This window comes from Neofelis nebulosa, chromosome 7, assembly GCF_028018385.1.
Source record: "Neofelis nebulosa isolate mNeoNeb1 chromosome 7, mNeoNeb1.pri, whole genome shotgun sequence".
Classification (NCBI taxonomy): domain Eukaryota; kingdom Metazoa; phylum Chordata; class Mammalia; order Carnivora; family Felidae; genus Neofelis; species Neofelis nebulosa.
Window position 1 is genome coordinate 69,373,218 of NC_080788.1, and position 27,471 is coordinate 69,400,688.

At 41.9% G+C, this 27,471-nt stretch overlaps 1 protein-coding gene across 6 annotated transcripts in view; it reads right to left on the reverse strand.

Annotated features, from left to right (window-relative positions):
- FMN1 (formin 1) overlaps window positions 1–24,653 on the reverse strand; it is a 433,957-nt gene extending 409,304 nt beyond the window's left edge. For 4 of the 6 annotated variants that reach the window (XM_058738290.1, XM_058738286.1, XM_058738292.1 and 1 more), the window contains exons 1-2: window positions 24,542–24,653; window positions 23,941–24,063 (exon numbers count right to left, since the gene is read on the reverse strand). The gene's annotated coding sequence lies outside the window, so the exon portion shown is untranslated. Of the gene's footprint in view, window positions 1–5,313; window positions 5,394–7,988; window positions 8,054–23,940; window positions 24,064–24,541 lie in introns of those variants that run through there. The other 2 variants (XM_058738287.1, XM_058738289.1) reach the window with 2 other exon arrangements.
- Window positions 24,654–27,471: the final 2,818 nt, after the last annotated feature.

Consider the following 27,471-nt stretch of genomic DNA (forward strand, 5'->3'; position numbering starts at 1 on the left):
GCCGACCTCAAGAGTCCTTAATCACTACTAGACACTAGGCTTAGTGTCTCCTATGCCTCCATCATTGATTCCCATAGTCCTAATAGATGGCTGTTAGTAATTCTCCCATTTTAACCACGAGAGCAATATAAGCTTAGAGAGGTTAAGCAACTTGCCCAAAGTCACGAAGTTATTGAGTCACAGAATTGAAATTTGAATCCAAGTCTGTCTGTCTTAAAAGTCTGCATGTAGAAGTTACAAAGCACTGCATTTCCTAAAACTTTAGGAAGAGACCATGAATTCATTATGGGAGACCCTCAAGAGACCTCTAACACTTCTACATAAGGATTATTTATCTCCTCTTCAGAAAATGATGGTTAACAGATTATGGCTATTAAGCAAGTTAAAACATCATGTTACTCCTTAGCCAGAATATCAATTCTCCACTTGGCAGCAAATAAAAAGAAGATGTAATACTTGCAAAATTCTTGCTAGGAATTCCACTTTGTCCTGAGAGAACACCAGTACTCACGGCTTAATATTTCCACTAGGACCTAAAGAAAGACTTGCCCACAAATGCCCCAGAGGAGATAAGAAAGGTTAAAATTGAATATCAGCATTAAATTTGCCTCAAGTAAGAGAATTATGACCGAATGTCAGTAAGTTTCTACCTCAGGAAATGTAATAAAAAGTATCAGAGAACTCCCCCCAGTCTCACTCCTTGGAAGCAGTTCCCCTTGTGATCAGGGGCCTGGCTGTGGGTATGGACCCTTGGAACTACGTTTGCTCAATCATTTAAACCAAATTCTACCTTTGGCAGGAGGCTGAAGCTTTCCAGAGAATTATCTCAATATCTAACTAATCTGTTTGCCATCTGAATTTAAAAGAAAGTCTCATCCACAGAGGGTAATTATCTCATCCCTAACTTCAACAGGTTTAAAGACAGAGACCCTTTATATCAAAGTAGCTGCAGTCAGACCCAAAGCAAAGGACAGAATACAATCTTGGGCTCAATTCACATCTTCCTTTAAAAAACCAGGCTGCTCCAAGAATTCCCCATATGATTGACACTTACACTTTTACTACTCTGTGCAACAATATCATGGGCACAATTCCTGCAGGTTAATATATCACACAGATGTTTAATAGTTCTTTCATACCATGTACATGCAATTTTAAAAGCATTTCCAGGGGCACCTGGGTGGCTCAGTCAGTTAAGCATCTGACTCTTGGCTTCAGCTCACATCCTGATTTCATGAACCGTGAGACTGAGCCCCATGTTGGGCTCTGTGCTGACAGTGCAAAGCCCGCTTGGGATTCTCTCTCTCCCTCTCTTTTTGTCTCTCCCCCACTTGCACATATGTGCGCTCAGACATGGACTCTCTCTCTTTCTCTCTCTCTCTCAAAATAAATAAATAAACTTATAAAAAAAGCATTTCCAGATCATTCCACAAGTTCATTCTCAACAATATATTAATTGATTTCAATTGAAAGGCAAAAACATAAAAAGGCTATTATTATATCAGAAATTAAAAATCACAGCTATCCCTATGGTAGGCTTGGAAAGAATAAAGGTGAAGGTCATTATATGCATTTATGAAACTGATGGAAAGCTCAAAGCTTTGAGATATGGATGGTTGCCTTGGATAACTTGTAATAGCAGCCTCATGTTGCTTCTAGAACTCTCTTATATTCCTAGGATTCAAAACATATAAAAAAATCCTTTGAAAAACATAAAACAACTTAATAAACACATATTTGAATTTGAGGTTGCTAAAACTGCTTAGGAGGACAGAGGAAAAAATATGCACAATAAAAAAATGAAAATGCATTTTGAGACAAATGGCTGTTGTTCTGATTCCCAAAATAAAGAGTGGTAAGTCTCTCAGTCTCTCCCCCTTAAAAGCACACAAGGGAACCGCTTGGGACTAAAGGACTCTGGACATGGTTCTGAAATCAGGAAAATTTTACATTGCCTGTAGCCAGTTTCAAAGATAGTTTGAAATAAAAGCAAATAAATACTGGGTACAGCAAAAAGATCTGTGATGATAGTTAGAATACAGAATGATAAGGAAACTAAGGTCTGGGGTTCTATCACTTTTTATAGCCTTTTATAAAAAGTTGCAACTGGCACAAATTTCTGTCTCACAAATGCAAAGTAAATCTGAATCAGATGAGGCCGCTAGGGAGCACACTATCAAATACACCTGTCTTTGGATTAAGTAACAATGGTCCCTAAAGTGAACTTTACTTGCAGGATATTTTGACTTTCTAGTTGAGAGGAATCTGTGTGATTAAGAGATCAGGATCTACCAAGAAAATCTTTCTCAAAGGGACTGACATCATCAGGAGAAACATCCATTTGGTTGTGTTAGGGGGGTCTATTTGAGCCACAAAACAAAACAAAACAAAACAACACTACAGTATTCCACTTATTCTTCCAAAAAGCATGCTTTGAAATATTAAATATTTCAGTAAATACCAACATTGTATAACATAAATAATTTCAGGGAATTAGTTGGTTAAGCACTCGACTCTTGGTTTCAGCTCAGGTCATGATCTTGCAGTTTGTGAGATCGAGCCCCACATCAGGTTCCATGCTGATAGCATGGAGCTTGCCTGGGATTCTCTTCCTCTCTCTCTGCCCCTCCCCCAGTCATTCTCTCTTTCTCTCTCTCTCTCTCTCTCTCTCTCTTTAATAATAAATAAATAAACTTAAAAAAAAGAATACATGTGGGGCACCAAGGTGGCTCAGTTGGTTGAGCATATGACTTTGGCTCAGGTCATGGTCTCACGGCTCATGAGTTTGAGCCCCATGTCAGGCTTTGTGCTAACAGCTCAGAGCCTGGGGTCTGCTTTGGACTCCGTGTTTCCTCTCTCTCTGCCTCTCCCCTGCTTGTGCTCTGTCTCTCTCTCAAAAATAAATAAACATTAAAAAAAAATTTTTTTTAAAGAATACATTTCCCCATTCCTTCTCTTCTGTCTCAATTTCTTGTCAGACTCCAAATGCTACTAATATAGCCATAATGATAGTTAGTTAGTCTTCAATCCTAAAATGTTTCAGTAAAATGAACACAATGAACACATTCACAAACAGATTTAGACACGTGGCTGTTTATACAACTGTGCATTAATATCATTAGCTGCCACCATGATGTACCACACGTAAAAAACAATGATTCAGATGGGAGACCTGTGTTATACATCTAAGGTACACAGAGACTTTACAGTATTAGTGAAGTATGACACCATTACAAAGAGGTACGAAGAGGTGGAACTTGTGGTTTTATGACTAAATGTCAATCCACATACTACCTCTCAAGGTTCCATGATGAACCTGATGCAAAGGCCACTGGTGTACTGACTCACCTGGAAGAAGGACAGCCAGATAAGGAAAGGCACAACATGTGATGCAGGAGTGTTATGTGGATCTACGTGCAGTGATGAACCACAGCCAGATGCACAGCTAAGTGCAACTTGTCACCAAGAGATGAGAGAGAAAAAAAAAAAAAAAGGGAAGAAGGAGAGCAGACTGACACTGCTTATGTGGTTTGACCCTACTTAGAAGTTCCTCAATTGATAACTCATTTAACTGAAGCAGTTATCTTTTGTCTCATAGAGTTGTTATGTTCATTTTATATATTGTCACGAATGAAGTTCATGAGAAGGAAGTGGTGGAGTTGGGCTTCAACACAAGGTCAGTCTAACCCCAAAGTCAATGTCCTTTCAGTACATCACATTCAGGTAGGATGGCCTGGAAGACAGTCTATCCATATGCAAGCTCACAAGAGAGGATTTTAAAAATGGAGAGACAGAAGAAAGAAAGCAAATAATTTCAATAAGGCTGGAGAAAATATAAAGGATGGAGAATTAAAGACTGTGACTTTGAGGAGGAAGAGAAGAGAGTGGAGGCGGGGAGTCTCATCACTGAAATAATTCAGTAAGTATGAGGATGAGCTTCCCAGTGGTTTTCTGATAAAAGAACAACATCATATAACCCACAGAAAAATGATGGAGCAGCTGAAGCACATCAATCTAAAGCTATTGTGTCGCGGCTGACCCACCTGATCCCAGCCTGGAATATCTAGTCCACCTCTTTGTGAAACTGACGGACAAGGAGCTTATTATATGAGTAGACATGCAGGGAGTAGTTTTGGGGATTAGAGAGACAGTAAGAAAGAAGGGGACATATTTAGTTATGAAAATCTAGAGAGAGAGGAGAAATTGCGGGTAGGGGACTAAGAGAGATGGGGACAATGGAGCAAAAGGGACAATATCTGACCCGGAGAGAAGAAAGAAGGTAGGAAATTTCTTTGTGTTCATAAAAGACTTTGTAAGTGTATGAAACCAAGCAACTCCTGCTTCAGGGCCCTGGGCCCTGGGATTGGAAAAGAGGCTGTTCTTCCCCAAGCACCATCTTCTTCAGTGCCCTAAGAACTCAAACAGGCCATTAGACAAGGCTGCTGTGCTCAGCACAGCGTCATTTTGATGGAGGGCGACAGCAGCAGAGGCCAAGACAAGGTGCAGTGAGGATGACACTGGAGGATGGTATGACTAGCCAGACTGCTGAGCAGATGCTAGGCTCCAGGAAATTACTGGGGGGTTGGAGGGAGGGGTTCAGAGGTAGAATAAGCTCTATGTGAAGAGGTAGAAATTCAAGATTCGCCACAGTAAGGTATTATTATTAATGGGGCCTCACTACAACTCACAAACAAGTGATTGCTGGGTTATTAAGTTTACAAAGAGTAAAGAAGAAGCAAATAACACAGAAAAGGAAAAAAAAGAAAAGACACTCAGTGATAAATACATATCTCATCCCAAAGAAGGTAAAATCAAAGTCCTCCAAATAGAATGGATTTTTTAGAAGGCTTGCTAGAGTTGGACATTTTCAAGCGCATATTGATGAATGTCGATAGATTCTGAGGAAATCAAATGATTAACCATCCAGTTCCACAGACCTACTGGTCCTCCTTAAAATCTTCCCGCTCTCAGATTCCAATCCATTACCAGGTCCCCTTGACTTAACCTTTCCATGAATGGCTAGGTGTTTGAATGAACTGGCCTTGAGAACCACTTCCATCCTGAGGTGGTGTTATTTTTTGTCAATCTCATGGTATATATTCTTCTTGGAAAGGAAAAGAATCTTTCTTTTTTTAGTGTTTATTTTTGAGAGAGAGAAAGAGAGAGAGAGACAGAGTGCAAGCAGAGAGGGGCAGAGAAAAAGGGAGACACAGAATCTGAAGCAGTCTCCAGGCTCCCAGCTGTCAGCACAGAGCCCAACCCAGGCTATTCACTAATTCCTCTCCTTTAAGTCAAAGAATATGGAGCACTCACCCCCTGATGCAACCGGTCCGGGTCTGATCAGTCTTCATGTGAGACGGTTTCCCCCCCAGGCAGCGCAGACCGGGGAAAACACAATGAATTCAGAGTGAGAAGGCTTGGACCGAGTCCAGCTCTGGCAATCACTAATAGCGATCTTTCTTCACAAGCCACTCAACCCCTCTGTACCTCAGTGTTCTCATCCTTAAGACAGTTTTTGGTTCTCCCTATTTAGAGTCCAATTCCACAATCCCTCCTGCAGAGAAATGGAGCCCGCTCTCCAAATTCTTTTTCTAGCTAGACAGTGAATTCAGGGCACACGTGGGATCAGAACCCAGACTTCTGAAGCCAAAAGATACCACGGTATGGAAAGGGGTCAAAGCAGGCAAAGAAAATGGCATAAGAAACTCACAAGTAGGGAGACAAAACCAAACTTTAATCAGTAATACAAGGACCGTAAGGAAAACAAGTGAAGTGTTGAAAACAAGTAACACTGAATGTAAAATTAGCATGGGTGAAAAGAAATGCATTAATCAGGGCTTATTACTTCCACCTCTATTGTAAAAGAAAATTCACTGTTAGCTTAAGTGAGACCCAGGACAAGTGATCTCTCAACCCTGGCATTTCTAAAGCCTTTTCTCCCTTTGATCCAAACGCCTTATTTGGAACCTAACATGTACCATCTGAAAAGGTACTTTAATCACTCCTCCCTGGCCCAACCTCAAAGGCAAAAATCTTCAACTCTGGCCCTTCTTAGGCTCTCACCAGCCTAAAGCAGCCTATAATGTCTCCACATCCTGCTCTGGCTCTCAAAATCTATTTAGTCTTGTCTGTCAGAATATTTGACTCCATCCTAACTGTGCCCATGACCTCAGATTTCAGATGTTCTTGGGCTCCATGCTTCACAGTCTTGAGGGCCAGAGGGTCCCTCCTTCCTAACCCTTAGCACAACTTTAAGACCTATACTGCCATGGTTCAAATCCCAGCTCCGCCACTTAGCATGGTAACCTCAGATGGCTATGAGGTTACTCTATGTGCCTCAATTTCTCATGCCTCAGATACAGTCGGTAATGATACCTGCTAAACCTATACCTAGTACACATACACACAGGGGCTATATCAGTAACTATTTTTATCATTTTGTGTTTCAGATCTATACTATCCAGGAGTAGAATCCTGATACACTCCGTCTCCTACCATCAATTAGCCTTTGTGATGTATTTTTCCTGCTTGATTAAAAGCTCCCTAGGGAGAGGTACTATCATCATCACCATCATCTTTGTATTCCCTACAGTACATGTAATAAAGATAGAAGATATTCAGGAAACAGTGCACTGAAGTACCATTATCTGAAGATATAAATCTGACCTGTCTCTGCCTGAAAATTCAAGCACATTATTATTTGTAGCCAGCATTAATGTTTAATGACAGCCTGAGTTTACTTTCTAGCAAATACAACAATTTAGGTAGACAAAAAGTCACGATCAGGAACAAAACTGGCTTTCTATCACTAAAACATGTATCAATCAGAGAAAAATACAAAAAATACAAAAAACAGGGAGTAAATGGCTCGATGAGTACCAAAATTTCTATGACAGGTCATTGAAAGTGACAGTAGGAAATATGAAAAGTGAAGAAAAGAGAGGTTTTTTAAAAGTTTGAAGATACTGAGCAAGGGGGGTAAATGGATTTATGACACTTGAACAATGCCTAAAAAAAAATGAAAGACTAGATTCCAAGATTCAACCATAAGCCAAATATATATATGTGTGTGTGTATGTATATATATGCATATAAAAAATATTTTTTTAATATTTAAAATAACAATTGTAATAAAATAAAATATTAAAATATTTAATATTTAAAATAACAATTTTAAATTGTTCCCTTTGCCTGAACTGCCTCAAAATCTTGATGACTTAGTCTCTAGCCACCTTCAGGTGTCCACTCAAATGATGCCTCATAAAAAGTCTTCCTTGGTGACTCGATATGAATCACCAAGGCCATGTCACTCTCCAGCCCTTACCCTGATATGTCTAAGGGACTTGTCACCTGCCACATTATACACACACACACACACACACACACACACACACACACACACACACTGGTTTCTTGGTCTCTCCCCTCCACACTGTAGAACATAACCACCACGAAAGGAAGAGCTTTGTTTCAGGTTGTGGCCTATGTCCTGGGCTTGAGAGATTAATTAGAAAATCATGGGTGCTTAATAAAAGTCTGCCCAATGTGTCATCCATTTATTAATACAAATACTAGTAAATGTACATGTCCAGTGTTTAAAGTGGTGTCTGACACAGAGTGGGCCCCGTTAGCTATTTACAGAAGAAGGAGCAGTATTCCTCCCTCGATTCTTTCTGATGGTTTAGTAACAAAAGTCTTCTACCTAGTGAACTAGAAAACAGTGGGAACAGTTAGATAAGGGGGTGCAGAGACAGTTCTGAGATCTAAGAGTGACGATATTTATTTTATTGTGGGGCAATTGACAGATACTAAAGTGCTCTGTAGTACAGCATGGTCAAAAAACAAGCGTTCCTGGGACTAGGGAAGGAAAGCAAAGCTATGACCAGGATAGTGGGGATGAAGAGACTGCATAGGAGCCCAGGCCCAAGGTGCAGCTTGATAGTGAGCAGAAGTACAAGGCATGCCAATGATTTTGTCCACCTTCTTACCTAGATCAACCTTCACTTGGGCAGGCTCCAGGCTTCGAGATGTCAAAAACATGATGCCACCAGGCCTGTTGTAGAGAAAACAATCCACGCTTACCTGAAGCAGTTGCACATGCGTGTGTGCGTGTGTGTGTATTGCTGTGTTGTCTGTATATTTGGGGGAGCCAATTCTAAGGGGCTTTCCGAAAAAGGGAATCATGATGCTGATCCTCTTACTTCTGAGATGAGTTGAGGGAAGAGAAGATCCTGCATTTTTCATAAGACAACTAGAACCTCTCATCTGAATGACTGCACTGTGCAGGATGACCAGTTGTGCTAGCTTGCTCATGACTGAGGTGTTTCCAGGATGTGGGCCTCTCAGTGTGAGCTAAAACCAGTACTGGTTAGCCACCCTACCACGTTAATGCCTCCAAACTGGTCTGTGTTCATTTGCCTGCTGTTCACGCTGAAACCAAAGCAATCTTTTCAAAACAAAAATCTGACCTTACCACCTCTGTAGCTAATCACCTAGTCAAAACCCTTCAATGGCTCTCTCTCTCTCTCTCTCTCTCTCTCTCTTAAAACAGATTTTGGCCCTTAACCTGGCCTCAAAGGCCCTATTGGATTGGACCTCCACATCTTCCAGCTTCATCTCAAGCAAGCCCTAGCCAGTTACCTGTCAGTGGCTCACATGTAGGCCACTCCCTCCCATGATAGAGGCTCCACACATGCTGTCTCCTCTGCACAGAGGTAACCCTCATCTCACTTCACGTGCTTCAGAGGAGTCTTTCCAGACTCCCCTCTTCTGAGCCCTTCCAGTGTCATGGCCACTGCTGCCAGGGCCCACCCTTGTCCTCTCAGCAGAGATCTGCACACCCCGAGAGCTGCTCACTGAAAACATGTGTGACTTTCTGTCCGATGGCCTTTGTCCATGGGAGACCCTCCCCTATACATAGGCTGGCACCAGAAGAGACAGGAGCGGTGGATGGGAGCCATATCAGCTAGGCTTCGGGGCCATGAAATAGAATCCAAACTTTTTTCTAAGTCCAAGTGGAAGCTACTTGAAGGTTTTAAGTTGGGGAGAGACATGATCTGATTACATTTTTCAAAGGTCACTCAGGCTGCTATACGGAAAATAGACTGTGAAAGGGAGAGAACAGATCTAGATGGGAAGCTGGTGCAGTAGCCCAGATTATTTTCCTGGAAGGAATCATCGTGGAAGTGGCTGTTTGTGGTACAACGGTTAGAGCCTTCAAGTTTCGGGTCAGCTCCAGAACAGCAGCCCACCTGAGAAATCCCTCTGAAGCCTGCTTCATTCATAGTGGTTCTTGGGAGAGGGTTAAAAATCTCACTCTTTGAGGGGCGCCTGGGTGGCGCAGTCGGTTAAGCGTCCGACTTCAGCCAGGTCACGATCTCGCGGTCCGTGAGTTCGAGCCCCGCGTCAGGCTCTGGGCTGATGGCTCAGAGCCTGGAGCCTGTTTCCGATTCTGTGTCTCCCTCTCTCTCTGCCCCTCTCCTGTTCATGCTATGTCTCTCTCTGTCCCAAAAATAAATAAAAAATGTTGAAAAAAAAAATTAAAAAAAAAAAATCTCACTCTTTGAGTGTATGAAGTAGGGATAAACACAGAGTACATAACACATAGGCAATTTATCTATGGTACTAACATTTCATGACGGGGAGGCAATTAGGGAAAAGTCTAAAGAGAGGGGCAACAAAAAAAAGATTGAGAAACACTCTTCTAGAATATCAGACAGACTGCAGGCTCCTTCTCAGAACCAACAAGGGCTCTGAAGCTGGCCTGGGATGGCCCCTGGCCTCCTGGACCAGGAGTCCTAAAGTCCCGTCACCTTACGTTTCCTCGGAGCTGTACAGACACTGATGAATTCACCTTCTCAGTGGGAAGATGGTCCAGTAAGATACGATAGTCTATTTGCAAGTCGGCCTTTCTAAACACAGATACTCCTGTTTGGACACTCCCGAGATGTGCAAGCCAAGGAAGGAAGGTTCGGGAGTTAATCAGGGTAATGCAAATACGGTGCATCTCGGCAAGGTCTCCAGTCCTATGATCCATGTTTCTCTTTCTGCCATGATGCTGTCTATTTCTGACCTGATGAATTCCTATGCTTCTAGCAGAGCCCAAGCACAAATGTCTCCTCCCCTGAAAATCCGGGGGAAAAACTATCCCTTCCTTCGAGCATCCAGAGAACTTTGTAAAAATAGGGGTAACGGCTACTCTTTCTTGAGCACTGGTGGCAGGCATTACACATTTTACCTGAGTTACTTCATTCACTCCTCCCTCTGTTAATCCCATTTTACTGATAGGAAGCTGAGGCTCAGAGAAGTAGCTTGATCAACGTCAGATAGTGAAAAAATGATAGAGTGGAGATTCCACACCAAACAGCCCTTTAGCCTCTAGACGGTACATATACTATTGTACTTCTTACCCATGTATTATAAACAGTAGTTCACGTGCCTCTTTCCTACATTATTTCCAGCATAAATGATGTAGGCCAGGTGTCATGAAAAAAGAATGAACTTTACGGTCAAATCCTATCATATAACTTTGGGATATTATTTACTGAGACTTGGTTTCCTCATCTATAAAAAGAGACAATCAATGCCTACCTAATAGGTTTGTTGTTAAGATAAAATTAGATATAGATTTAAAATTTTTTTTTATTTTTTTAATGTTTATTTATTTTTGAGAGAGCGCAAGCAGGGGAGGGGCAGAGAGAGAGGCAGACACAGGATCCGAAGCAGGCTCAAGGCTCAGAGATGTCAGCACAGAGCCAGATGTAGGGCTCTGTCCCACAAACTGTGAGATCATGACCTGAGCTGAAGTCAGACACTCAACCGACTGAGCCACCCAGGCACCCCAGGTATAGCTTTCAATGCACTTACCCCAGTTTGCAGCACATAAAGTCCCACTTAATTAAACAAGTATTAATTGAGAGCCTATGCAATACCAGGCCTTATAATGGACACAGCGGATAAAGAAATAATTAAGCAGTTCTCATGGAGCTAACACACTAGGAATTTAATATATTTTGGTTGCTCTTGCTTCTTAAAAAAAATTTTTTTAAACGTTTATTTTTGAGACAGAGAGAGAGCACAAGTGGGGGAGGGTCAAAGAGAGAGGGAGACACAGAATCTGAAACAGGTTCCAGGCCCTGAGCTGTCAGCACAGAGCCTGACGTGGGGCTTGACCTCATGGACCATGAGATCATGACCTGAGCCCAAGTCGGACACTTAACCGACTGAGCCACCCAGGAGCCCCGGTTGCTCTTGCTTCTTAAGGGCAATGTTATTTAACATTGAGAGTTTAGACCTCAGCAATGTTTGGCACCAAACAGGCACTCAACAATTTTTTCATGATGAATGATAGTGGTTTACACAGTTTTAGACCCTAAATATCAGAGATTATGAATGATTGTGTTAAGTTGGTGGGTTACTATTTATCAAAATAACCGAAAATAAAGCACAAAGATATCACACCCAGAGCTGTATGCATTCGATTCATTTAAGCATAGAGCAACCACTAAACAACTCTCAAAATATATCTACAAAGCAAAAAGGGACACATAACCTGAATAATGAAAAAATAATAAAACATTTAACAATATTCAGGAGGTGGTAAGAGGAAATGGAGAAGAAGTTTCAAAAGTGTTAATCTTTCCAAAAAAGGAAGTCACTGTGGTGCCTGGCTGGCTCAGTTGGTAGAACATACAAATCATGGTCTCAGGATTGTGAGTTCAAGCCCTATGTTGGGTACAGAGATTACTTAAAAATAAAATCTTAAAAAAAAAAAAAAAAAAGGAAGTCAATTGAAACTGTCTAAAGAAATAAGTTCAGGGGCGCCTGGGTGGCTGAGTTGGTGAGGCATCTGACTTCGGCTCAGGTCATGATCTCCCTGTTCATGAGTTATAGCCCTGCATCAGGATCTGTGCTGATAGCTAGGAGCCTGGAGACTGCTTCAGATTCTATGTCTCCCTCTCTCTGCCCCTCCCCAATTCATGCGTGTGCACACGCACACACACACACACACACACACACACTCTATCTCAAAAAAAATAAACATTGGGGCGCCTGGGTGGCGCAGTCGGTTAAGCGTCTGACTTCAGCCAGGTCACGATCTCGCGGTCAGTGAGTTCGAGCCCCGCGTCGGGCTCTGGGCTGGTGGCTCGGAGCCTGGAGCCTGTTTCCGATTCTGTGTCTCCCTCTCTCTCTCTGCCCCTCCCCCGTTCATGCTCGGTCTCTCTCTGTCCCAAAAATAAATAAAAAACGTTGAAAAAAAAAATTAAAAAAAAAATAAATAAAAAATAAACATTAAAAAAAGAACAAAGTTCATAAAAACAGCAATATAATTAATGACAGTGACTCCAGCTTTTTAATACTTTTCATGATACTTTAGCCATAAAGAGACTTTTTTCAGGAAATAATATATCTTGAAATGAGATACATTCATTTGATGTTAGACTATTTAATTTCAATTCAATTTTTTTAATTGCTTGAAATTTTTCAAAAATAATTTTTGTTATAAATAGCATCTCTACTTATTTTTATAAAAGCACTTCTATCTAAATATCCATCCATATAGACAAGTAGATAGCTATAGATAGATGTATAAAATGATGTTCATCTAAGGTTAACAATGAGAACTGTAGTATTTGAGATGATTGTTTTTTAATTCTCATCTTTGTAACTTTTTGCCTTATTTGAATTCTTGATAATCAACATACATGATTTGTTTAAAGTGTTTCCCAAAAGTAGAGGGAATATGGAATACAAAATATAGTGGGAATATGGATCGTTGTTATTTCCTTCTTTGTACCTTTTTGTTTTTTTTACATTTCCAGAAATGATTTTTAAAACGATTTTACCTCACACCCTACATTCATGATTATGTTTTTTTCAAGTTGGACTCTAAAATAGACAGAAAATATGTTTTTACTTACATCGCAAATGGTGTCTTTAAAATGACTTGAGAATCCAATTTGCAAAGCAAAAGAGACTGGATTCCTTTGAATGCTCTTTATAAAAGTCATAGCACATAGAGATCTAATGAATGGTTATATGTATGCTTGCATTTCTTAAGGTTTTTACATGAAGAGTGAGAGATTATAAAAGGGATTATGAAAATCTTCATGTTGGACTACATCTGATGGGAGTCTTTACCAGGATTTCAAACTAAGTGGCTTTCCTTGTCCATTCTTGTTTAAGACGTGATTATTGAATGTCAGCATCTGCTTGCTGCGGTAAATGACAAACTAGAATAATCCAGTGCTTACCCTCTAATTAAGAATAATAATCTAAAATACACAAATGGTTACACGGTTGTTAAAAGGGACTGGCTAATGTGTGGTGTCTTGGGGAGTGGTGGATAAAACATCTGAACTGCCTGTTTCAGTCCCACAAAAGGTGCCACGGTAACATCTTTCTCATTTATAAAGGTCTGGGAAAAGAGTTGGGATTCTGACTTCTTCTGTAAAATAACTCAAGAAGTCTATTTGGGTTCATGTAGCCTAGAAATTTAGGGACACTGGAATTCAGCATTCCCTGGGTTTTGCATGATTACATTAATATTACAGAAATGTTTTCCATTCAGTGAACCACCTGGCTGTGAAGTCTTTAATCACTATCAGTACAGATTACAGTACAGTACGGATACAGTACAGATTTCTCTCTGTGAAAATGTCTTCTCTCAATGATATGATATAGCCTGTGGGTGTTTTTGTTTTGTTTTGTTTTGTTCATATAAAGGAAAAAAAATCTGATAAAACAGTATTTTCGAATTGCCTTAACTCCTATTATATTCTGTCAAGTTGTGGGTTGGCATTTTTCTAGTCTATGAGTTGACAAAATTCATAGGGAAAATTATGGAATCTTAGATTTAGAGACAGCATAGAATTATCCATTCTATCCCAATTCTGGATTTTCATAACCTTTGTGAATGACCACTGTCCAGTCTCAACTTGAATTCTTCTATAGCAAACTGTTCTCTAGCCCACAAGGAAACCTCATGGCCTTAAGGCAGTGATAAGTGTAAAAAAAAAAAAATCCCTTATTCTGAGCCAAAATCCACTTCTTAATACCTTTCCATTGGTGTTTGTCCTTACTACCAGAGTTTGTAAACCCAACTCCTCTCCTGTCCAAGGGCCCTTTAAACACCTGAGACATCTCCTCATCTTGACAAAGTCACCCCAGTCTCTTTAGCAAGCCCTCAGATGGAAGCACTTCCATTCTCAAAAACCCCACACATCATCTGGCTGTTCGTTAGTGTGTTCACAGCCTTACTACAAAGCAGTGCCCACAGTTAAAAAAAAAAAAGTCCATGGGGCACCTGGGTGGCTCAGTCAGTTAAGCATCCAACTTCAGCTTGGGTCATGATCTCACCTTCATGGGTTCGAGCCCCACATCTGGCTCTGTGCTGACAGCTCAGAGCCTCAAGTCTGCTTCAGGTTCTGTGTCTCTCTCTCTCTCTCTCTGCCCCTCCCCTGCTCATGCTTGTCTCTCTGTCTCTGTCTCTGTCTCTCTCTCTCTCTCTCTCTCTCAAAATAAATAAATATACATTTAAAAAAAAGTCCTCAAAAAAATGCTGAAAGTTGTTCCAGAATCACAGACATAATTCTTGCAATGATCACTTTAAATCATTAGATGAACACATCTTAAATAGCTAGATTCTATCTACTATCTCTTCACCCATCTTGAGTTTCAATTTTCTCATCACCATGTGTTTCTGCCTTTACAATCTTGAATTTCTTCTGGTTGCAAGCAACTGAACCTGATTTAGGCTACGTTAACAAAAATGGAGGCAGATCCAATTTCATGAAATTCGTGGGCAAATTCATGAAATCAAAGTAAGGGTGGAAAAGCCAAGAGCAGGAGGCAGAATCTTCCAATGGCCTCTGGGACAGGGCTCGAAGGCCCTCCCCCTGGAGCACTTCTCTAGCTGTGACTTAACTCCACTGACTCCTAGTCACTGCCATCCTTCAGTCCTAAACTCTCATTCTTGGGTTATGGAATCCGATTGGCTGAGCTTGGGTCAGATTTCTATCCCTGGTTTAAGTAACCCTGACCAGGTGCATGTTCTTATGTATATGGAGCCCATACTTACATATTGGGGCCATTTTCAGAGAAAGAGAAATAGATGTGAATAAGACAGATATCTCAAATCACTGTATTTCTAAAAAAAGAATGATCAAAAACAATCTGGGGTTGCCTCAGTGGCTCATTTGGTAGAGCATCTGACTCTTGGTTTCAGCTCAGGTCATGATCCCAGGGTTGTGGGATCAAGACCAGCTTTAGGCTCCACACTGAACATGGGGCCTCTTAGGATTCTCTCTCCCTCTCTCTCTCTCTCTCTCTAAAAAAAAAAAAAAAAAAAAAAAAAGGTAATTAATCTATTTCTTTTTATTTCTCCTGTGTTTTCCCCTTTTGCTTGAGTCCCAATAAGGTAGATATCATAAGTGGTGTTCATTGCATCAGGAGAGGTAGAAGGTAAAGAGAGAAAGAGAGAGAAATAGCCTGCGAATATTTCTGGATTTTGTTTTCCAAAATCCCAAGTACTTAGAAGAACATAGGGAATTTACTGAAGGAGGTAAAAAAGGAATAAAGTTTATGGACATAAAGAGCCTTGAAGCAACATGAAGAATTAGCTCCCTCCTGCTGTTGGAAAAGGAGGGAGGGAGGCTTATAAACCCAGGAGGAGGGAGGAGCCAGCCCTTGCTTTCTGGCATTGTCCCCAGAGAGGCCACAAGCCCCCAGAGCTGTGTGTGGTACATCTAAGTAGAAGGATGAGAGGATATGTCGCCTAAATATTTCTGTGGCCCAAGGATGACCTGGATACCTGCAACTGAGCGAGTTATGTGAGCAGAAACACGGCACTACCATGTAACCTGTGTGGTCAGATGCGTCAAGGACCAGAGGGTTTCCCCCCGATGCTGCCCCACTGTGCCAACACCCTGGAGCCTTGATACAACTCTGGGGAATGGTGTGACCCTAAAAAGGCCTGAGGGTAGGTCTTCTACCTTTCCAGAAGGAAGAGGCTTGAAACAAAACAGAGTATGATTTGAAAAAAACAATTATGAGATGAGATACTTTTTAAATACTTGTGTTTGTAGATGGAGATTCTCACCGGCTGCACTTGCATAGAAAAGACAGCAAGCAAAATAAGAACAAAATAAGAATGGACTAGTTCTGCTTCCTCGCCCTCTGTGAATTTGACTTCATCCTTTCCAAGTAGCAAAATTTGTACATCAGTATCCTGGTTGTAATATTAAAAGCCCTCTTTTATAAAAATTGGCTTAACAATTTTTTTTCTAGTTCTCTTCTTGTTGATGACCTTAGTTTTCCTGATGCAATTCCCCTGGGTCCACACCACCCTAGAGGTAAGTGTCTTAGACTTAAAATTCGACTATATGCCCCTCCTCCCTCTTTTGTGTATTTTGTCCTTGGATGTGGTTTGAGCACAAGATCCATATGCAACCACTCTAGAGCTTTCAGCCACCTTTACTTTTTGCTTTGTCATTTGCCCAGTTTGTCACTATGATATCAGAATTGTGTTTATCTTTTTAAAATTCTTTATTTATTTTAGTAAGAACACTTGACATGAGATCTGTCCTTTTAACAACTTAAGTGTACAATCCAGTGCTATTGACTGTAGATACAGAATGTTGTTGTTCTTATCAAATTCTGCACTGGTTCTAAGGTCTTAAAATCTAGCTAATAGTGAACAATTTGGCAGCTATTGTTTTCGGCAAAAATGGAAAAAGATAAAAATTAAAAAAAAAAAAAGACCAAGTCCCCAAAACAGAGTCTGAGCATTGACTGTCCTTTCATTTTTTTATAGCTGGCAGGGCTGTTACTTCCTCAAGAGAAGTTGAATGATGTAATAAACAAAGCCCAGGGAGTCGGGTGACCTGGATCTATTCTTGGCTGTGCCACTGACCGTGAGTGACCTTGGGCAAGTCACTTTTTTGTCTCCCCATCTCAGTTTTCTCCACTGTACGACTAAAAAAAAAATCTTGTCAACTATCTAGAGAATAATTTGGGCACAAGAACTATAGAGTAAGAAATAAGGTAATGTTCCTTGAGAAAACAGTAAGTTTGTTTTTTTTCCCCCTTCAATCTGCCAGTTTCCCTTATGACACTAGGGTATCGTGGAGTTTCAGTTCTTCAAATAATCATGAAAATTAGAAGTGATCTACGTTTTCAGAGCTTAAAGGAAATCAGGACCAGCTTAAGACAAATCAGAAAGTGACTTTAATAGAAGGACAATACCCCCTATTATGTGTGATTATGTTCTACTCATATTTATTGTGATAGAGATTAGGTGGGTCAGAAAGAAGCCAGTTGTCTCCTGTGGGTAGAAGGTAGAGGATGCTACTGCAGAAACAGAGATAAAAGGAGATGAGGACATTGGCAAATGGGGACAGAACAGACGCCATTTCTGTAGATGAATTCCATTTTCTGCAGACCTGTGGGCTTTTAAAAAATTATTTGCAAAGCTTTCCAAATATGATCCAGGCCTAGAAAATTTTCTAAAGTGGCTGTCTTTATCTAAAAAGAGAAAGGGTAATCATGTTAATGCCTAAAAAAAGCAACTCTTGCTTTTCACTAAATCCATACCCAGAATACTGCACTATATTTATGGTTTATCCTGCTTTGGAAGTTTAAAAAATTTCAAAGCCAGGAATGTTCTCTGTGGCTTACTAGGGCACAGACAAAGGGTAGAATGCAAACCCAACAGGTACAATAAATACTACCGAGATTCCATTTAAAGCCATACCTTTAAGTAACCATATTAACCTCTCTGATCCCTGAATTGCTCATCTATAGGAGAGATAAGATACCACTTACCTACTGCACAGAGGTACCTACTGACAGCTTAGGTAACCAAGGGAAGGAGCTTAAATCTCCTGCATTAAGCATCAGAGAGGAAATACACTTGCTGCCTGCCCTTGGGATAGACTTTGAGGACATTTTACTCTAAGAAGAACATCAACAAGTTATATGGACTCCATGGTGTAAAGGTGAGAAATAGGCTTTATTAGCACTGGCAGGGTGAAGACCATGGGGATGGGCTTTCAATCAGTGAACAGAACAAAGCAGCAAGATGAGCGCGCCCTCTGGAAATGGTGATGAAGATTTTAGTTACTGCCTCCAGGGGCCCAAACACATAGATCGTTAAATGCTAGGACAGTAACTGTAATTCTAAAATCCTTTCTCAGTCCTAACTCAGCCATCTTTACAACATCAAAGAGGAGAAAAGCTGCTCTGTAATACGGAAAGAAACCCAGACACCTGAAGGAGCTATCTTGGGGAGCATGAGACAGCACTGTCTCAGCGCCACTCAGAAGGGTTTCCTTTCTGCCACAGATGATACTATTCTTGCAGAGAATTTCATTGGAACTTCATTTGTGCCAGTGTCAAGGTTTGGGAAACTTTTATGGTCTTCCCAAATTACCACTGTGAGAGGATCATCAGAGGGAGCTTCTCCTCAGAAGTAGACAGGTTCCCCTTCTCTCTGAAACATCTGTATTTTTCCTTCCATGTGTCACAGGGGAAATCATCAGATAAAGCCTCTGAGCCTGCCTGAGTGTGGACAGATACTCATAGGGGCAAAACAGGGCAACAGTCCCTAAGAAGAGCAGCCATACACTGCTGTGTTGGGTGGATTATTAAACATTGTTCCTCACGTCATCTCCCATTCTCTGTTGCTTCCTTCACAGAAACATGTACCGGAGGGCTCCCCCCGGCATGTCAGCACCAGCACCTTGACAGTGGCAATATGGCGGTATTTCCTGCCCTACTCTTTAGCCTTATCTGCCTTCCCCGGTCCACCCTCAGGCTGCATCCGCTACTTGTCCATTAACACCCAGATCCTGATGACCAACATGAATATTAAAAAGTCTTGCCTTATCCAACCTTTGTTGCTATATAAGGCCGCTCAGAAGGTTCACTGGAACACTCAGTGCCATCACCAGAGACATTCAGACCGCAAACTAGGAAATCAAAGCAGGATGCAAACCATCAGACTGCCACTGCCTGTCCTAACTCCACCACTGAAGGATGACATAAGCCCAACATTTAGAAATCTTATTAACCAAGTCTTCTCTGGAGTCAAAAACTGGGCTTATAGTTTGTTCTAACCATTAACTTTTGTTTTTCTTTTGTCTCCACAGAAATGCCCCCTACTAAATGCCTGATTGCATACACCATACAGATGGCTGAGTTAGGCACCTGACTCCTACCTATGCTACTGCCTCCTGAAATAACTGTTTAACTAGACTGACCTATTCTCAGAACGGAGAGACTGATTTAATGAGATGGGGCAATACATTTAAATTTGTGGGGGTTTTTTTCTGCTTTCTCATCCTTGTTTCTTCTCTCTCTCTCTCTCTCTCTCTCTCTCTCTTTTCTCTCTCTCTCTCTCCCTTTGTAGATCTCTTACCCTGCAAACCTGAATCTCTCTAGAACTATATACCAACTCGGCTATTGCTAAATGAAACTTCATGGAAAAAAATAGTGAAGTTTCAAAGGGCAGAATGACAGATTTCAGAATATACTACCCAAAAATATGCCTCTTTGACATATGGGTGAGTTTGAGCTAACAGCCATTGAGATTCAGGAAGATGTAGTAAAAGCTATAACAAAAAAAGAAAAAAAAGAAAAAAGAAAGGAGCACAAGTTTACAAGTTTTCCTTTTGTAAATGAAATGTACATTATAAAGGAAATCTCGGAGCGCCTGGGTGGCTCAGTCCCTTGAGTGTCCTGTCCGAGTTCAGCTCAGGTCATGATCTCAAGGTCAGTGAGTTCGAGCCCACGTCAGGCTCTGTGCTGACAGCTCGGAGCCTGGAGCCTGCTTTAAGTTCTGTGTCTCCCTCTCTCTCTGCCTCTCCCCCACTCACGCTCTGTTCTCTCTGTCTCTCAGAAATGAATAAACATTAAAAAAAAATTAAAAAAATAAAGAAAATCTCCACTTGTAAAATGTGTCTCCTTCTCCCATGCCAGGAAGAGGAAAACTCTTAATAACTCTTCTTAATGGAGAAGGCACTGACTTAAATATGCATAACAAACCTTATTAAGTAACCCTTGTTTAACCATACTTTTCTTGGGTAACTTCCCATAACTTTCCTCCCCCACCCAGAAACCCCAACTCCTATTCCTTTGGCCTAAGACGTTATGTATAAGCACATGTTCTTACCACCCCTTGGAGCTACTCATGTCTGGATACTCCCATGTGTAAGCACAATATACATGCTAATAAACTCTGTTTTTCTCTTGTTAAAAAAGAAAGTCCTGGGGAACCTACATGGCTCAGTCGGTTAAGCATCCAACTTTGGCTCAGGTCATGATCTCACAGTTCGTGAGTTCAAGCCCCACGCTGGGCTCTGTGCTGACAGTTCAGAGCCTAGAGCCTGCTCCAGATTCTATGTCCCCCTCTCTCTCTGCCCCTTCCCTGCTTGTGCTCTGTCTCTCTCTGTCTTTCAAAAATGAATAAACATTAAAACATTTTTTTAAAGAAAGAAAGTCCTGCCTATCTCAAAAATATCCCCCACAATAGCCTGTGACTCAGAAGACCAAGGTAAAAAAAGTGCTTAATCTGAATGATGTTCGTCTTTAATAATGATTTATGACACTTCAGAAAGGAGAAATAGGTATAGCCCTAATAAGATGGAACACAATACAGGTCAGTTTTGATTAAAGTAAGGAAATAGATGAACTAGCTTTAACAAAACAAAACACACAAGAACAAGATCAAAAAACCTATCCAGTAGCCTGCTTCCTGTAGAGGTGAATTACAGAGGTCATTTCAAGGTTAGTTGGCTCAAAAGAAAGACGGATGGGTCTTCTACCCCTCTCCCCAGCCTCATCTGTATACTACGGCATCATATTTTCAAAGCCTAAATGCAAAATACACATTATTCAGGGGCATATTTTACATGTAGCCAGAAAACTTGAGAAACCTAAGTGGGAGGGAATGGTCCCTTTCCTACAGACTTGTTTTTATACGTTGACAAGTTAAGGAAGGTTCACAGCCTTCTTTCCATCCTTCCCACTTTAGTAATTATTAGGTTACGGGACATACAGATGACTGCTTTGTCAGCACTTCCGCTCAGATGTTAAACACAGGGATGTTTCAATTCCCTCACAAGGCCAGCCTGTTGGTGCAAGCTCATATTTACTCCATGAGGATACAATTCCCATGGTTTAGCATCTCTACAAGATCAAGCAAATCAGATTAATGGCTGTAACTCTGTCAACACACAGGCTGGGACCTGCTGAGAATAAAGCTGATTTTTAACACAGAGACTATGCACCTCTAAAAATAATGGCTCCTGCTAAAACAAAGCCCCAACAAGAGAGTATGAGTAACCCCCAAACATGATCTACCAAGACTGGAATCACTGTATATTATTAAGTATCTCTGGCGAATTTTCACAATTATGCAAGTAAGGTTTTAACTAAAAAAAAAAATTAAAGGCAAAATCATCTAAAAGGCATTAATGCCTGGGATCACATGCTCAAGTCCAAAGCTTTAACATAAAACTAGACTTTGAATCACCATACATGAGGTAGGAAGGAAGGGTTCCTGAGTCCTTATCATCACATCAAGCTCCAGCCTGCTCCCATTTCTCTTCCTTTGGGGACAACTCTACCAATTTTTTTGTTGAGAGAGAAGAAGACTAGGATGTGAGATCCACTCCCAGACAATGATAGGACTCACAGGACGCTATTCCTTAGCGAACACATTCCACCTAGGCAGGGTTAAGCCTGTGACCGAGTACTAATCCATCATGGTTCTTCTGGAGGTTCTTCTGTGGAGCTAGAGGAAACACGAGCCACCCTTAGCTTATGGAGCTAGATGCATGTGAACCTACAGCCTAAGAAGACACTGAGAGGATAGCATCTGTGGTAGGAAATAATAAGGCTAGGGGCATGCTTAGTCAGTTAAGTATTTAACTTTGGCACCGGTCATGATCTCACGGTTTATGAGTTCAAGCCCGACATCATACTCTGGGTTGACAGCACAGAGCCTGCTTAGGATTCTCTCTCTCTCTCTCTCTCTCTCTCTCTCTCTCTCTCTCTCTCTCCCCCTGCCCCTCCCCCACTCGTGCTTTCTTTCTCTTTCAAAATAAATAAATAAACTTAAGAAAAAAGAAGAGGAAATAATAAGGCCAAAAAAAAAAAAAAAGAAAAAAGAAAGAGCAGAATTGAAAGAGATAGAAACAAAGACACAGAAATCAAGCTAGCAAACCAGAAAAAATTCTTAATCTCAGGACTATCTTCTTCATGACTTCTCATGAAGACATTATAGTGTGATCATGGCTTGGTTATGTTAGTCAAAAATGTTCATTTTTGCTTATGACTGCTTCTGCTAGGTTTCTATCCCATAACGAAAAGGATCCTAACTGATACAACTGACAGTATGTCATTCTTAGAGAAGAAAAATATTGTAAAACACAGGTTCTCCCATGCTAGCAAGTTAGATTTTCTTCAATTCCCAGGGATATTTGAAGAAAAGCAGTTTTGCTTCTCCTGGGCAGAAGCCAGTGCATTCACAGTGATTCTGTAAAAAGCACAATTTAGCAAGTCAGGGCATTGAACAGCCAAGGAGAAAGGAGCAGCCTAGGACAAGCCCAGAGGCCCAGAAACCTTCACTAAAGCTGCATCTCGAATGCATCTTAAAAGAGCTTGCTAAGCATTTGTGCAGGCTGGTGAGAGAAATGTCTGTCCAAACACAAGTGGCTTCAATCAGTGCCATCCCTTTAACATGGAGTCCTATGAGGAACCTCAAAGCTGCCATCTCCCATCAGCATCAGTTTTAAGAACTAAAAGGGATGTAAAAAGCCATGGGGGGGATACATGTTTAGGGACAGAACACTAGCCTTTATTATCCTTGTTGGCAAGTATTATCAAGAATGATTACCAGTCATTCCTCACTTACTATGTACCAGGAACTACTAAGCATTTAACTATACTCTCTCACTTAATCCTTACAACTTCTTCTATGGGGCCGGAAATATTACCCCCATTTTACAAATAAGAAACTAAAGTTCAAGGGAATAAATGACTTGCCAAAATCACTCAGCTAGTAAGTAGTTCATCCAGGATTGGAATTCATATGGCAGGTTTATGGATTTAACCATTATGATATACTGTCTTCCAACTTTTATTCATTGTTTCCCTCCAGTGAGGTCACTGCTCCTTCCACCCTGCAGTATATCTAAAGGCATTGAATTCATTGGTCCTACTATGGGGCTATAACCACAAGTGAGAGAAAGGAGACTGGTTAGATATGTCTGACCAAGACCTGGGACTTCTAAACACTTTTAAAGCAATATCTTCCACAATGACAGTTAATCTGGTATGCAACTCTCAGTTGCACTGTTTTCCCCTCCTGAAAAGGGGTTAATAAATCTAAGCATCAAGTGATCTTGTACTAAGCCCTGAAAAGCTAAGCAATGGCTGCTGAATCCCAATCCTGTGGTCATAAGATGCTACCTGCTATAGACAACACAATTCCCTCTCCCAGGAACTTAGATCCCCCAAGGCAGCATAGCACATGATGCATATGCCTACAAGGATGGTGCTTTAGTACAGCTGGAGCCACTGTGGAAGAAAGTCAGAGCTAAGCTAGTTCATCAGGTCTTAAAGGCTTGGGTCTAGACATTCCCTTCTCCGTGGCTGAAGCACCTGTGTTACATAGGCCTGTATCCCAGGTCCTGGACTCTGCATTCAGTCCATCAGATTGTGTGACTGCCAATGTCAAACTCTCCATAGTCAGCAAACAGCAGTGTGGATGATTAAAGCAAAGGGTTTTCTGTGGCAATCTCCACGGCAAATAGGGATAAGGAAACTCTCCCCATTCACACCCCACTCCCAGCTACTTGGCCTTGAGTTAAATGAAGACTTGGCTCTGGCCTTAGGGGGCAAGGGCACTGCTTGTTATTTGGGGGAGTCAGCACTTACATGCCTGAACAGAGCCTGCCTTTGCAGAACTTGAAGGGTTCTGATGGAGGAAAAGAAATGTTGACGGTGATGGTCGTGATGATGATGTTCGTGAAAGAAGAAAACGGTGATGGTGAATGTCACCTATAAATATAAGCACAAAGCACCAACAGATATCCTTCTAGTCATCGCCAATCATCATCCTGAAGCAGGTAACGTTCCCAAATCAACCCCACTAAGGTATTCCCCTTGTGAACTAAACACATCCAGCTTCAAAATGAAGCGTTGCACCCCTCCCTTCCACGCCCGCCCTTGCACCCTTCCTGTGCCAAGCTGGGAAGGAGACTGCACACGGGCGCTGGGACCTGAGAGTTAACGACAGTTCTGTAGTGAGGAGCGTTAGGGTGACCCGGGGAGCCCCGCTAACAGACTTTGGCACCGCTTGGTTGGGGAGCTTGAGAAACGGACGCAGAAGGGGAGGAAAGGAAGGTAACGGGGCAAAACGGATTCGATGCCTCTTTCCGAGAGCCCTGAGGCCCCGAGAGGCGGAACACACAGCCTGTGGTCGGGAGGGAGAAGAGACGGAGCAGACCACCAGCAGGACAGACAAGGCTCTCTTTACCTGACCAAGTGCAGCAGCCAACCGTAGCGGCTGCAGCGAGGATGCTGCGCTGGAGTCCAGAGCCAGAGCCCAAAGCCACCGCTGCACCAGCCTCGGCCGAGGCCCCGCCCCGGCCCCGCCCCCAGCCCAGAGGCCCCGCCTCCCTAGCACGCGCCGGCTCGGCCGGCTGTTTGGGGGAGGTGAGCCGTGGACTGATAGGCAGGGTTGATGGCCAATGGAAACGTGCAGCGGCGCCCGGGGCGGGCAGATGGCAAGGTGGAGCGGGAAGGGACGGGGCCCAATCAGCAGCGGAGCCGCTGGGCTGGCTAGGGCGCGGTGAGGTTATTGGGCAACTCAAGCCCGGGCGGCTGGGTTGGAGGCCGTGTTGTTAGGATAGGTCAAAGGTGGACAGCGAGGGCAATAGCCAATCCCTCGGCTCCTTGCCCCCAGCTCGCCGGCGCCCGGGGCCCCTCAAAGCGCACGCTCTGGGCTGGTCGCAGCGATGGGGGGAAGGGAGCAGGTGTATGATTCTCACCGTTCCTGAGGTTCCACGCCACGGAGATCCCGCGAGGCTTTGCCGCTCCAGTGGTCTGGTCATCGCTCCCTGCCCCTGCACCCCCAGCCTAGCCATTCTCGGTAATAAGTGCTTAAAGGAGCAAAGGAGGAAAATTCAAGAAATAGGATCCTCATGTAAATGCAAAACCCTTGTGTTAGTCTCTCACATGCCCCAACTAGGCCTCCAAATGGCCCTTTAACCAGAATCACTGTTAGATAAATACTTTGACTACTTGTAGTTAAGAGCCAAATAAGTTCGGGCAAAGATAAAAAATGAAGTAGGGCCTCGACGGTCCGGGAAAGGAGAACCGAGTAGGAAGTCAACAGGATTGGACCTCACAATGAAGGCTGCCCACTTGCTGGAAAACCACTGTTCAAGATCACTACCGTTCCTATGCTGGTGAGTCAGTGTACATTTGAAGTCAAGGCCAAACTATTTTGCCCCTGAATAAGTATCTAATCATTACTGGGACGAACTGCCTCCAAACCTCTCGTAACAGGATTTGAGGTCTTCATGATACGGTGATTTGGTCTTTGATTTGAGTGCCATTTCCATCTGTTCCAAATGGGTAGGCAAACAAGGGCATTGCCTTTAATCTGCTCCCTGATAGGTACAAATTTTATGTTTCTCTTACTTTAGAAATCTACCCTGAACAGATTCTGGTTTCAAATAATAAATAAACATGGGGGGAAAATAGGAAGGTATTTTAAAGTGCTTTTTCCCTCAATTTTTTCTGGAAATAATAAGCTTATAGAAACTGATTTATTCCTACTTATAATATTCCCCAAACACTGCTAGGCACTTTATATGTAGTTATCTTATTCAATCCGCACATCTACCTTATGTAAATTCCACCTTATTGATTAGAAAACTGGGGCTCAGATCAAGTAGTTGTCCCAGGGCCACACTATTAGGAGCAGGTCAATACTAGGTCAGTATTTTTGTTTAAAGCACATCACTGTCAATTAGAAGAACTAACACAACTCATTTCTTTTAAGTTTTGTTTGTTTGTTTTGCTCCTGAAAAACTGTCCTAGAGGGACCTGGTTCCCACAATAGTGACTTCTTGAAACTGACTGCAGAAACACTTCTAAGAGTGAAGCATCACCCCTGCAATGTGTTAGGAGCAATTGTTAAGTCAGTTTTGCTCATACAGACGAGCTGTGATTTGATATTGATGGGAAGTATGTAAGTTTTTCCAGGGCTTAAGTCTAACTAGATTTTAATTGGTGTAGGAATCTTTTAAAGTAAACCGACAAAATAATATCACGGCCATAAGAGTTTAGTCCTAGAGGGAAAAAAACGGGGATGATAATCCAAAGCAGCTCTCTGAAGAGATTCATAAATGCTGTTATGAGCTTGAATCAAACCTGGACGTATGCACTTACTGTAAGGTTGGGAGGGAGGAATATGTAGGAAGTGGTTTAGAGGGGAAGAAGAAGAAGAAGAAAACTTTTCCCAAAGAAGCTATTTATAAAGACAAAATATAAATAAGCTAAAGGTTACAGATCAATACAAAGGTGCACACTAATTAGCAGGTTAGTGGTGTAGGCATTTAGGGTTACAGGTGCTTCTCATGTAATAAATAGTTACTAAGGGCCTAATATATGTTGGATGCTGTACTAGACTCTGGGGATATTCATTTCAATAAAGCCCATTTTCTGACCTCAATGAAGCACAGCTAGTTGAGAACACAAATCTGGATCAGGCTTGAAGACATCACTTTATAAACATAATTGCTAGTCTTCACAGCTACCCAGCATGATCTGTATTATCCCCATTTCACAGATGAGAAAACTCAGATGAGAAAGAACAGTAAGTCACTTGAGTTTTCCCAGTTAAGGAAAAGTCTTAATCCCAAATCCTTCTGACCCAGAAGCCCCCGTTGCAGCAGACCACCATGCTGCCTTCCTACCGGAAGAAGCTGTCTCTGCTGTCTCTCATAATCTGAACAGAAATGCACCCCTCTCTAAAATATATGATGCAATGCCTGTGAATTTTAAAATACGGAATTCAGTCTATTTATCAAAGTACCCTACTTTTTCACTGGAACCAAGAAAACATAAAAGATGGTTCCTGCCATCCACTGTGGTTTACCTTTTCACCCCTCTACTGCCTTGCATGTGTTAAGTGATCTGCTTTGTTTAATTGAATCTCTGTCCTTCCCTGAGGTGGGTGATTTCAATGTGTGACCTAGAAAATCAAAAGATGTGTGTAAAACTGAAGCAGAGAAAACACACACACACGCACACACACACACACGCACACACATTTTGGTAGTTCCATTTGGAATAACTCTAATCCGGGTTGGAAAAGAGATAGGTTGTGGCCCGTGGCCCACCTTCCCATTGTGTGACCAGTCAGAAGCGAGGAGTTGCTTTTACCCAAGGGCTGAT